Source organism: Zingiber officinale, chromosome 11A (assembly GCF_018446385.1).
Source record: "Zingiber officinale cultivar Zhangliang chromosome 11A, Zo_v1.1, whole genome shotgun sequence".
NCBI classification, from domain to species: domain Eukaryota; kingdom Viridiplantae; phylum Streptophyta; class Magnoliopsida; order Zingiberales; family Zingiberaceae; genus Zingiber; species Zingiber officinale.
The window spans coordinates 65,176,423-65,190,681 of record NC_056006.1 but is presented as its reverse complement, the minus strand read 5'-3'; the positions used below and the strand labels follow the sequence as shown (position 1 = coordinate 65,190,681).

Below are 14,259 nucleotides of genomic sequence, written 5' to 3'. Positions count from 1 at the left end.
ACTTAAGCATATTGGTTTTGGTTTTAAGTTTCCATAAACCTTACAAGTGTCATGGCCGAAAGTTCCCATAGGAACTCAAGGTTGTTAGTCCATCTAAACTCTAACAAAAATCGTATAACAACTTGTACCACAGGTGAGGGGATACTCACGTCCTCTTGCTTGGTCTTTTCCTAAGAGAAGATACCCTTTGTGAAGAGAAAGAAGAGAACTTTTCCTCCTAGTGCTCCTTTTTGCTTCTCTTGCTTGTGAGAGGTAGATCTTGAGGATTCTTCTTGTGGTTTGGTTTTCTTAGGGAGAAAACCTTAGTTGGATTTTCAGGAAAGAAAGAGAGGATGCTCTAGGTCACGGCAGTGGTGAGAGAAGGGAAGAAAAATGAAATCTCTTCTTAGTTTTTCCTCTTATGCTAGGTGGGAGTAAGAAGCAAAAAGAAACTTTGCCTTCCCTTCCTCTTAACTCATCCTTTATTCTCTTAATGATGAAGAAATGTCTTCATTCATCCCCTTTTTTCTCTCCAATTCCCTCATCTTGTCATCCACGAAAATGAAAAAAAAGAAGGAGAAGAAGACAATTTGTCTTTTTCTTGTTTTCTTCTTAATCAAGAGAAGGAGGAAGAAAGCTAATGGAATTTTTCTTGCTTTCTTCTTTTTATCATGCCCTTAACTTTCTCTAGAGTTTCCATTCCTCCTTTAACAATAAATTATGATGGTCTAGTGGTAATTCCATAATCCTTAGCTTAAAAGGTTCAAGGTTCAATCCTTGACCAATTCCTTTTCTTTTATATATTTTTGGTTCTATCTTATTTCTTTTATTCTAAGAGAAAATCTTCACATACTTAGCTTAAGAAATTGGTGGGTGTTACAGTACCCCATACCTCATAGAAAGTTCATCCTCGAACTTTAAAATAGCTCCGGGTACTTTTTTTTCATATCGTCCTCACGTTCCCAGATTGCCTCTTCGAAGCGTTGGTTTTGCCATAGGACTTTTACTAAAGGTACTTCTTTGTTCCTTAACTTTTTGACTCCTCTATCCAGTATTTGGATGGGTTTACTTTCATAACTTAGGTCCTCTTGAACTTGTACTGTCTGTGGCTCAATCACTTGATCTGTAATGGAAATACACTTCTTGAGCATTGAGACGTGAAATACGTTGTGAATAGCTGCCATCTCCTGGGGCAGCTCTAGTTCATACGCCACTTGACCCACTCTTTTCAGTATCCGATATGGTCCCACATATCGTGGACTTAGCTTTCCCTTCTTCCCAAATCTCATTATTCCTTTCATCAGAGCTACCTTGAGAAATACCGAGTCTCCGATACTGAATTCTAACGGCCTACGCCGTTTGTCGGCATAGCTCTGAGCAGTTTCTATTCTCTGACGAATATTCTGTATAGCTCGGGTGGTGTCATCGATGAAATCCGTTCGGAGCCCCATTTCCTTCTTTTCTCCACCTTTGTACCAGCATATAGGTGACCTACATTTCCTCCCATACAGAGCTTCGTAAGGCGCCATTCCAATGGTAGTTTGGTAGCTATTATTATAAGCGAATTTCGCCAAACATAAATATCGGCACCAACTTCCATTGAAGTCTAAAGCGCAAGCTCGTAACATGTCCTCTAGCACTAGGTTCACCCTTTCTGTTTGTCCGTCAGTCTGAGGGTGGAAGGCAGTACTGAACAATAGCCTTGTACCAAGAGCCTTCTAAACACATTCCCAAAAATGTGAGATAAAGCGACCATCTCTGTCAGAAATAATGGTCTTAGGAATTCCATGTAATCTGATAAATTCCTTAACATATAATTGGGCTAATTCCTCTGTTGAATATGTCATCTTGATTGCTAAAAAATGTGCGGACTTCGTCAATCTATCCACAATTACCCATATAGCATCATACCCATTTGTTGTCTTGGCTAGTCCCGAGATGAAATCCATAGTAATGTCTTCCCATTTCCATTCGGGAATCTGAATTGGTTGCAGTAACCCTCCAGGTCTCTGATGTTCTGCTTTGACCTTCTGACAAGTCAGGCAAGAACTGACATACTGAGCCACATCTCTTTTCATGCCGAACCACCAGAATTTCTTCTTCAAATCTTGGTACATTTTCATGGATCCTGGATGCATCGCATAAGGTGTTGCATGAGATTCCGTAAATATATTTTTCCGCAACTCTGGGTCATCGGGAATACATAACCGATCTCGGAGATAGAGTACTCCATTATTAGCGATACAAAATCCGTTATCCTTTCCTTCTAGCACCTCTTGCTTGATCCTTTGGGTGCTCGGGTCACGACCTTACTTCTCTAATATGTCGTCAAATAGAGTTGGAGCTATCATCAGAGTAGAGAGCCTTTCTGAAATGATTCCAATCCCGTAACACATCATTTCCCGTTGTTCCCCAATAAACTCGAACTTCAGTTCGACTTCTTGTTGGAAGACTACTTTTCTTTTATGGCACTCGATTGAAGCGCCGTACTTGTTCAGGAAATCCATGCCTAGTATAATATCAAAATCCTGCATGTCGAGTATTATCAGATCGCAGTAGAGTTCTCTGTCTGCGATTCGGATAGGCACGGCTCGCAGCATCTTATCGGAAGGCATCACTTCTCCCGAAGGCAAGGTTGTTAAGAATTTGCCATCTATGACTTGTAGTGGTACTTCTAACTTTTTCGTGAAGGGTGTGGAGACAAACGAGTGGGTTGCTCCAAGATCTCAAATAATCATGGCATATTGATCGAAAATAGATAGGACACCGTGACTGACCTAGAAGCACTCGCCACATCCTCCTTGGTGAGAGAGAAACCTAGCATTCTGTCGTCACTAGTGGGGCCTCTAATCTCCTTGGCTAATCGTAGTCCTTCTAGAGCCGCGCATCCCGATGTGAATCGCGTCCCTATTCCGTCATGCGTCATGAGATGGTACAGGAACCGAGTAGGCCTCTCGACCATATGTCCTTCCCCCACAATTGTAGCACTTCCTCATACCAGTGGTCATACTCCGAATGCTGCTTTCCACAAGTGGCACATAGAGGGTACCTCAATGCTTATTTTGGACCACTTTTCTGTTGATCCATTGTTTTTTTTTGTGTAATTTTCCTTTCCATTCGTCTTGGTACTGCGATTTCTGTGCATTCTTACTCTTTCCTTCGTTCATCACCTTTTGATAATGTTCGGTGATCAAAGCACTGCTGACTAGCTCTTCCGTGGTTTGCGGTCTATTAACTCCGCCGACCACATTCAAAGCTATTTCAGGTCGGAGTATTTTCAACATTAATCTGACCCGTACTCTTTCCATGCTGACAAACTCAGGACATAGGCGTGCGAGGCGGTTGAAGCACTTCACAGCATCACTAACTGATAAATTGCCTTGCCGAAATTCGGTGAACTCGTCATAATGCCGATTTGTCACTCGCATATGAAAATATTCCTCAAGAAACTCTGCTTCGAAATCTTCCCAGTTCATCAGATTGACTTGTCTCTTGGCCTTAACTCTTTCCCACCACATACTTGCGTCTACGGAAAAGCAGAAAGAGTCGCACTTGATCTTTTCCGGTATGGGCCAATCCAGCAGTTCTACGATATTTTCCACCGTCTTGAACCAGGCCTTGACGTCCCATGGCTCTCATGTATCCGTAAAATTCTCCGGCATTAGTCTCAGCCACTGTATCAAATAAGTCTCCTGTCGGACTTCTGGAACAAGGGCTACTGGTGGCACCGGGGCAGCTGCAGGTATGACGGGCATAGTGTTTTGATTTGCTGGCGGGGTGACCGGATTTCCTTGCGGACCCATCAGAGTAGTGATCAATTGTTGTTGTTCGGTGATCTGACGCTGGAGGTCTGTGACTACCTGGGTCAGATCTGGTGGAGTCACTGTCTCATCGGGTCTGCTACCGCGTCTTCTAGTAGCAATGATTATCTTCATAAACAACAACAATGCTATGTATTTTTTCACAAATTTGATTTCCGAAACCATGAAAAACGACAAAAACAAAAAAAAATACACAAATATTCACAAATTATACAAATATTCTTCATTCAATAATATCCATAAAATACACAAATATTAACAAATTATATAAATAATCTTCTTAGAACAATATCCATAAAATACCCAAACATTCTTTTTATATCAAAAGCTAGCTAATAGATATACTATCCCTAACCATTAATGGGTACCCCACGGAGCAGTAGGCCTCACTTCCTGTCCAGATCCAACATTCAATCCTTTCCCTAGGTCCCATAGCATAGTTCAGTGGTCGGCTCTGAAGTCATCAGTGGTAGAAGTTCGACCCCATTCTCCTTTTCTCGTTCGCTCCTCGCTTTTCCCAGTCATCCCTCTTCCCTGTCATCTGTGCAATTAGTTTGTAAATTCAAATAACCAGAACACGAGAAAAATATACATATTCAATGACATTCAATAAAATATATAATATAGTTAAACAAAGTGAAGACCTTGACAAAATTAAGACTCCAATGGTTTAGTCATGCATATTGCATAGAGTTCAATTGAGGAGTAAGAACTAAGAACCATATAGCTGACCAAATAGTTAGCAAAAATATGGGTTCATTGATGTTGATAATATATTTCTCTGTCCTATTTACTAATAACCACCTGATATGGGTTCATTAAAAAATTTTGTCATATTTTGTCAAAATTAGAATCAACTAGCTATAGACTGAAACTGAGCCCAAGCAGAATCAGAATCATAAACTTGCTGAACAATCTTGGGCATCCTACAATAGATTATCCAAAAGTTGCAGAACAAAGTTGTAAAAAGTAGTAAAAGATTTGCAACTCTTATTCAATGCATAACAATAATTTTGATTTTGACACTGTAACACCCCAAATTTCCTCAATTAGAGTCCTAAAAGTAATTTTAAAATATTTAAAAATGCTATAGAAATATTCTAGGGATTTTTAGAAATTTTTAGAGTATTTTTATGTAATTTTTGGAGGTCGTTTGGTATTTTTATTAAACGAAGGAAGTTTCGACAAAAAATGTCCAAGCCGAGAATAGAACCCGCGACCTTTGACTCGGTCAAAACATGACTGACCAGGTGGGCAAACAGATTTTTCTGTTTAGAAAAGGTAGCGAATTTATTTAAGATAGTTAACAGAATATTGGATTATAAAAGGGATAAGTTGATCTTGGATTTGTTTGTTTAGAAAAGGTAGCGAATTTATTTAAGATAGTTAACAGAATATTATAAAAGGGATAAGTTGATGTTGGATTTGTTTGTTTAGAAAAAGTAGCAAATTTATTTAAGATAATTAATAGAACATTAGATTATAAAAGGGATAAGTTGATGTTGGATTTGTTTGTTTAGAAAAAGTAGCAAATTTATCTAAGATAATTAACAGAATATTAGATTATAAAAGGGGATAAGTTGATGCTCTGTTTTCCGGTGACTTAAACCATTCTCTCCTTCTCTTCTGCGTACGATGGCGGAGCCGGGGCAGAAAATGAAAGGGAGTTAGGGCATCATCTCCGGCGGCGGCCAAGGTCCTAGAAGCCCTTTTTGTTCGGTTGTGAGTCCAAGAATCAAGGTAAGTGCTTCTCACCTGCAGTAGGAGTAGTTTCGGACCTTTGTTCTTCTTGAATTCGAAGCATAAGAAGCGCTTATAGTGCAGATTTTTATGTAGGCTTATAGTGCAGATTTTAATTAAGCTTATAGTGCAGATTTTTATATAGGCTTATAGTACAGATTTTAATTAAGACTATAATGCAGATTTTAATTAAGTCTATAATGCAGATTTTTAATTAGGCTTATAGTGCAGATTTTAATTAAGCCTATAGTGCAGATTTTAATTAAGCTTATAGTGCAGATTTTTAATTAAGCCTATAGTGCAGATTTTAATTAAGCTCATAATGCAGATTTTTATTTAGGCTTATAGTGCAGATTTTAATTAAGCTTGTCTTTTCTTGAGCTTAAAATCGATTTGACGATTTCTTTCAGATGATTTCTTTAGAGAGCATTTCTTTAGAGCTTGTAGTGTAGATTTCATAAGAGCTTATGGTGCAGATTTCTTTAAAGTCTATAGTGCACATTTTTTGTGGAACTTGTAGTGCAGATTTTTGGTGGAATTTATAGTACAGATTTTTGGTGGAACTTGTAGTGCAGATTTTTTGTGAAACTTATAATGCAGTTTTTAAAGAAAAAGATTATAGTGCAGTTTGGTTAAGTATTATAGTGCAGAATTTATGTTTGCATAGTATGCAGAAATAGTGTAGCATAGAATGTAGAATCTTGATTAGTATAGTATTTTAGATAAGCTTAGTATGCAGATTTTAGATAAGCTTAATAGGCAGATTTTAGTTAAGCTTAATATGCAGATTTCTGTTTAAACTTGTATGCAGATTTTGTTTAAGCATTTCAGTGTTAGAATTTGTTAAACATTTCAGTTTTGTAAGAAGCATTCTTTTAAAGAAAAGTATAAGAAAGATAAAGAAAAGAAAGAAAAGGCCGAGGCCTTAAGTAGATCCCAAAGTCAAGACTTTAGGGTTTTGGCACACAAGGTGCTAAAGAAAATGCCGAGGCATTATATAGAAGTATTAAAAGATAACAAGTATTTTACTTTTATCAGTGGCACTGCATGGACTCTCTGTCCTTGGGTTGGGCTCCATAGTCGTCCCTAGGTTTAGATAACCTAGTAGTAACGGCACGTATGGGCCGCCGAATGGGTCGGGTCGTTACAAAAGAAAAAGCACAGTTGCCGGGCCCAAGAAAAAGTTGATTATTATTTTGAAGTATTATAAGTATAAGTTTTTGAACAAGTAAAGCAAGTTTTACATAAGTATAAAGTATTTAAAGAATAAGTCTTTAAACAAGTGAAATAAGATTCAGAAGGCGTTTAGAATTCAGTAAGCTTAGTTCTTTATGCTAGCATGATTGTATAGATTTACTCTACATGTTTAGCCTTTCAGTATGTTTCTTTCACTAGTAGATGAGCATGAGTAGATTTCCTTTTGAGCATTCAGTTTTAGATTTCAATATGTCCTCATGCATATCGAGATTTTGTGAGTTAGATAGCGCTTACTAAGCAAATTTTGCTTATAGACTACACTTCCTCTTACTGCAGATACAGGAAAAGAAAAGATATAGAAAGAAAGGCGACAAGGAGGTGTTCGAAGGATGTGTGATGCCAGGACTATAGAAGCCTTGGGATTTAGCATAAGAATTTATTAACAAAGAGTTGAGTAGAATGTATTAGATGAGTCATTTAGTCTTCCGCTGCTAGTTAATTGTAAGTTTTGAGTTCTCTGAGAGCTTTAGGAATTACTATCAATATGTGAACAAGGATAGTTTAGTAAAGGTAGTAGTCCAGTAACGCTCCGCCCTTGCAGACTAGTAGCGAGGAGGGTGGGGTGTTACAGACACACGAGGCATTAACACCTGTTTTAACTTGACGCTATCTACTTGATAAAGTCAAGCAAAGACATTACCTTCACTTCGATCCTTGAATCCTTGAATAATACATGCAAGACTCCAAGGCCTTCCATCAGAGCATGCTTTTGCTCCACCATTTAATATGCCATTGTGTTGCTTCAGTCTGAGAATATGTCATCTTTTGTCAAACAATGGGAAGGGTTTCACTTACATATGCACGAATCTATATATTCATCAACAACATCTTCCTGCCAGACGAATCTAATGAAGGTAAAGGCACACAAATAATACAAAAAAAAAATTCTTCTGAGTGTGTGTTTCAGATTTAGAAAATATTTCAGTGGCATGTAAGTCAGAAATCAGTACTTAACAAATTAGAAAAGCAATCATCTTTAGAGATTTGTCAAGGACACATTTAACTAGCACCTTATCTGGACATAATATAGGCATTGGACATGTAATCAAAACCCCATCTATTTCGATAAGAACAAAATAAATTAAGGAAATGTATACAAGCGGGAAGTTCTCAACATTCCACAAGAAAAATCCATGATCATATTTGTTAGACTTCAAATCCGAGGCCAAAATCTTGCACAAGGTCATTAAAGACTCACGCAAGGTCATTCAAGCTTGACAAATACAACCCGGTATTCAGGAATGGCAGCTATATAAGGAGTAGATGCACCTGTCTCATTTTCATCCTGAAGTAACTTATCCAACTCCGGCCAAAGAAGCTCCCTCCTGAAAGTACAGTTGATATTTCATATTCCACACAGGAGTAATGAGATAACGATGGGAAAAAGAGAAAAAAAATAGAAAACTAAAAAATAGCAGTAGCCGACATTGAAATTTGGATGACATGCATAAAAGTTTGGTGATACTACATACCATGCAGAGAAGTCATCCTCAATACCCTGATCATCATCTCCCAACCCCACTTGGACAGTGTGCTTGGCGCCTATGCAGAGGAAAAAAAATATAGAAGAATATCCAAGTACGAATGATGCTTAAATTCATTAAACACATCTACAAACTTGCACATGACTACTACATTACAGTTGTATGTATGAAACTCACAGATAACATGTCTACTCAACTGTTTCTTAGTAACTCCTCATACCATGTTGACTTTACAAGTTTTTAGAGTAACAATTAGTCTACAAAATGAGTTAAATTCTCTAGAAAAATGAAATGCATGAACTTTGAGCTTGCAACTGAAGATAGAATTTAAAATCAGCTTTAGGAGCATATGTGACTTAGTCAAATCACAAACTAAATAAATCAACTATATACCTTGCTCATGAAGCAGTTCATCGACCACCACAGCAACCTTTGCAAGGACACAATACACAAATATATTAGCCAAGCAATTCCCACAAAAAGAATACTGACAATTTCATCATGCCAAACCTTATTAAAATGTTCATATTGCTGATTGCCCAAACTAAACACACCAAATTGAAGATTTTCCAACCAGGTTCCTCTTTCTTTCCCCTATAAAAACTAATAATCAGCAATCGATCAAGGCAAAAGGATTATTGGTAGAATAGATTAACTAAATGTGCATGTTTCCATAACCTCTGTAAACCATTTGTAGAACCGGGCAGCATTATCAATAGGCTCGCCATCTCCATACCTAAAGAAAACAAAGGGATCAGCTCGAACTTTGAGGAAACTGATCGTTTATAAAAACAAAAAATTCCTGGCTTTCAACTTACATAGCCAAGAAGAACAAAGCCAAGCTCTCCTTTTTCAGGTTCTACTCGTACTCATCATCCTCAGTAGCATATTCGTCCTATAATTGAGGAAACTAACTACAGATCAGTCAATTAATCAGTAGTATTTCCAATGATCTGAAACAGAAGGAAGATAATCTTACGATATCCATGACTTTAAATATGGCATTAGGGTACCGTGCTTTTGCCTCCTCAGCCAGCGCCTAGAAGGGGGGAAAATCTAAGATCATGGGAGAAAAATTCAAAAAATGAACCACTCGGATAAAAACCCTAACCTTCGCGAACCCCTAACCTTCGCGAACCCCTCAGCCGTCCTGGTCTGCGTCCCGAAGAAGACGGTGACCTTCTTCTTCCCTTGGTCCTCCTTTGTATCCATCTGGGTCTTCACCACTAGCGGCTTCGGCGGCTCGACGGGCTTCCTTCCGCTCGAACGCCAGACGAAGAAGATTGCCACGCAACCGACAAGCACGACGATGACTATACTCAGGATGACGATCAGCAGCCGGTTCTCCACGAACGCATCCCCGGTGCTGGAATCGAGCCCATATCCGTCGGAGAGGGAGGCGATGACGACCGACAAGAGATCAAGGGACGACGCCTTCTCGGAACCTATCTGCATCTTGGCGGATCGAGCGGTGAATCGGAAGCACAGATCTCCGATCTCTGTTTCTGTCTGCTTCGAATTGGGAGAATGAAGGAGGTCGAGATTGGGTCGGCGATGGGAGGGGATGAGAAGGTAGAGGCAGAGAAGGTGAGTCGCCCGAAGACGGCTCTCTCTCTCTGCCTCCCGTGGACGGCAGCATATAGGGTTAGGTTAGAGGGAAGAGTTGAAAATTTTAGCTAAGTATTGGTGGGAAAATTATCATAGACATCGGATTTTAAAAACCGATGTTAAAATCGGTGTCTATTAACAAAAAAACGGGCGCTCATAGACATCGCCTAAAAAATCGATGTCTATGAGCGAAAATCTGCGCTCATAGACACCTGTTTTTGGAAAAATCGGTGTAAAATACTCAAAGACATCGGTTTTTGCTTAAAACCGTTGTTGTTCCACTGATGTCTATGAAGGTTTTTGTTGTAGTGAGGGGTGACCGTATTTCCTTGCTGACCCATCAGAGTAGTGATCAATTGTTGTTGTTCGGTGATCTAACGCTAGTGGTCTGTGACTACCTGAGTTAGGTCTGGTGGAGTTACTGTCTCATCGGTTCTGCCACCGCGTCTTCTAGTAGCCATGATTATCTTCATAAATAACAACAATGCTAGCATAAGTTGTTGATAACTCCCAACTAGAATAACATAAGGTAGTTATCATTCTTAACACGACCTAGCATATGTTATCGTCGATCGTATTCTACCATCATATATCCCTAGACTAAAATCATAATAATAAGATAGGCATGTATACTTAAATAAACATATCAGGCATAAAATAAAGTAAGCATAGAAATTTATTACTTGGAGCGACACGATAGAGGCTTGATGTGTGTAGTGAGATGACTAACTTGGCTCTGATACCAACCTGTAACGCCCGCCCCCTCCTCCTGCTAAGGGAGGGGCGGGGTTACTTTCTTTCACTTAGACTTAGCAGACATAACATACATACAGCAGAAGCATATATATTTTTTCTAAAATCATACTGAGCATAGGAACATGAAATAGCATGGTTCAACTTAATAGTCATATTATTCATTTCTAACACATGCATAGGGAATCATGAAAGACATCAACATAACATAACATATTATTCATAAGTTCTTTTAAGCAGGTCATTTTATTTCTTTAGCCAAGTCACCATCACTCATCTCTTGCCCCTTCCTGCTGCTCCTCTAGTTTATCCATCCTTTACCTTTATCTGTGGTACAAGGAAAAGTATCTGTAAGCACTCAAGGCTTAGTGAGATCCTTTCCTACTCACAAAACCAACATATCATGTAAAATCATCATATCATACATCATAGAATAATGACGCTCATATCATCATATAATTAAAAACATATCATATCATGGCATAAATTTCAATAATATCGTAACATAAAGTAGACAACATATTATGGCATAAATCTTATCATGGTATAAGTAACATCATATCATAGCATAAGTAATCATCATATCATGGTATAGATCATAGCATAGCATAAGAAATCATCATATCCTGGTATAGATCATAGCATAGCATAAGAAATCATCATATCATGGTATAGATCATAACATAGCATAAGAAATCATCATATCATGGTATAGATCATATCATAGCATAAGAAATCATCATATCATAAGCATGGATCATATCATAGCATAAGAAATCATCACATCATAAGCATGGATGCAAGATGTCCTTTAAAACATGGGTAAGGTCATGTGCAATATGCCTTTCAAAACATGATTTATGTCATGGGTGAGATGTCTTAAAACAATATCATATAGTACTTGAAAATAATCTCAACATGAAAAGGGCCCGGCTTAGTACCACATACATACATAATGCGTGCATCCTAAGTAGACTCAAGGTAGCTAGTCTTGAACCTACTAGGAAACTAGGCCCGTAGCTCGGCCTAGGGGCACGTAAGGAGCCCGTAATTCGACCAAGGGGCGCATAAGGAGCCCACCCTTTTGGTACAAGTCATTCAAAGTAAAATACATGTCATATCATATCTTTATCATTTCATAACATATCCGTGTCATTCTTAGCATATCATATTCATGTCATTCATAGCATATCATGTTCATGTCATTCATAGCATATCATGTTCATGTCATTCATAGCATATCATGTTCATGTCATTCATAGCATATCATGTTCATATCCTTCATGTCATTCATATGGTATGCATAAATGGGTACATAGCCATGCATACTTGGGCACATAGCCATCATACTTGTCTTGGGCACATAGCCATCATATTTGGCACATAGCCATTATAGGTATCACTCTCATGCATGGTTCATAAGCATACTTTAAACGAGCAATACAATATATCATGGAAGGAAAAAAAAGAAAACATAATCATGCATGGATCACGAGTTAACTTTTTCTTAATTCATATCATGGCAAAGGAAAGTACATAATGAGTCATAATTTAGTTTAAATCCTCAACCCACTAAGGGTGGCCGAAACATGCATAGGCTCATTTAGGTTATATGAAATCATACAACAATATGAACCCAAATTAATTTCTATAACATTTATCATAAGGAACCTCATAAGCCTATTTGATTTAGGTTCTATGCTTCCTAGGTTTTGAAACCTACATTGGCCGAAACATACAAGGTCCAAAACTTGGTTACAAATAGCATGTAAACATGTGAACCCTAAACAATTTCCATGCATTTATCATAGGCAACCACATGAGCATATTAGATTAAGGTTTCAAGCTTCCTAAGTCCAGACACATAGGTGGCCGAATGCCATCAATGTGACTCTAAGGTTATCAACCAAATATAAGCATGTGAGTACCTAACAAATTTCATAGCATATCATAGAGGAGAACATAAACATGCTAGGGTTGAATTTAGGCTTGCCTAAGCCCTATATTTCATGTTGGCCGAAAGTTCATCATGTGAAAATCCTAACCCTAAGCAACATGAATCTCAAGTGCTTTATGTTATCTTCATATCTTTTCATAAGGTAAAACATAAGCAAGCTAGATTTGAGGTTGAGCCTCCTTAAGGTATTTAATCCATTCATGGCCGAAACCTTAAGGTAAGGTCCTACTAGTTCTAAGCAACCTAAAAGTATAAAACATCAAGAGAACATTCATAATATATTAAGGAAAACTTCATACTTGATACGTCTTCTAGAATTTACAAGCATGTGAGTACCTTATGAATTTCATAGCATATCATAGAAAAGAACATAAACATGCTAGGGTTGAATTTAGGCTTGCCTAAGCCCTACATTTCATGTTGGCCGAAAGTTCATCATGTGAAAATCCTAACCCTAAGCAACTTGAATGTCAAGTGCTTTATGTTATCTTCATATCTTTTCATAAGGTATAACATAAGCAAGCTAGATTTGAGGTTGAGCCTCCTTAAGGTATTTAATCCATTCATGGACGAAACCTTAAGGTAGGGTCCTACTAGTTCCAAGCAACCTAAAAGTATAAAACATCAAGGAAATATTCATATCACATCATTAAAGAGATCATAAGCATGGTAATTTTTAAATTGAGCTTTCCTAGGGTTTTAAGTCTCTTCATGTCCGAACCCTAAGGTAGGGTATTACCTAACTCCAAGCCACATACAATCATGCAATATCAAGATCATATTCATAGCATATCATGGGAAAAAACTTAAGCATGTTGGTTTTGGTTTTAAGTTTCCATAAACCTTACAAGTGTCATGGCCGAAAGTTCCCATAAGAACTCAAGGTTGTTAGTCCATCTAAACTCAAACAAAAATCGTATAACAACTTGTACCATAGGTGAGGGGATACTCACATCCTCTTGCTTGGTCTTTTCCTAAGAGAAGATACCCTTTGTGAAGAGAAAGAAGAGAGCTTTTCCTCCTAGTGCTCCTTTTTGCTTCTCTTGCTTGTGAGAGGTAGATCTTGAGGATTCCTTCTTGTGGTTTGGTTTTCTTAGGGAGAAAACCTTAGTTGGATTTTCGGGAAAGAAAGAGAGGATGCTCCAGGTCACTGCAATGGTGAGAGAAGGGAAGAAAAATGAAATCCCTTCTTAGTTTTTCCTCTTATGCTTGGTGGGAGTAAGAAGCAAAAAGAAATTTTGCCTTCCCTTCCTCTTAACTCATCCTTTATTCTCTTAATGATGAAGAAATGTCTTCATTCATCCCCTTTTTGCTCTCCAATTCCCTCATCTTGTCATCCACGAAAATGAAAAAAATAAGGAGAAGAAGACAATTTGTCTTTTTCTTGTTTTCTTCTTAATCAAGAGAAGGAGGAAGAAAGCTAATGGAATTTTTCTTGCTTTCTTCTTTTTATCATGCTCTTAACTTTATCTAGAGTTTCCATTCCTTCTTTAACAATAAATTATGATGGTCTAGTGGTAATTCCATAATCCTTAGCTTAAAAAGGTTCAAGGTTCAATCCTTGACCAATTCCTTTTCTTTTATATATTTTTGGATCTATCTTATCTTTTTATTCTAAGAGAAAATTTCACATACTTAGCTTAAGAAATTCGTGGGTGTT

At 37.9% G+C, this 14,259-nt stretch overlaps 1 long non-coding RNA gene across 1 annotated transcript; it reads right to left on the bottom strand.

Moving 5' to 3' along the window:
• Positions 1–8,324: 8,324 nt before the first annotated feature.
• On the bottom strand, positions 8,325–8,817 carry LOC122031045. Its single transcript, XR_006125714.1, has 3 exons — positions 8,792–8,817; positions 8,675–8,711; positions 8,325–8,339 (listed from the first exon to the last, which is right to left on the bottom strand). It is a non-coding gene; the product is annotated as an uncharacterized LOC122031045 (long non-coding RNA).
• Between the last annotated feature and the right edge of the window lie 5,442 nt (positions 8,818–14,259).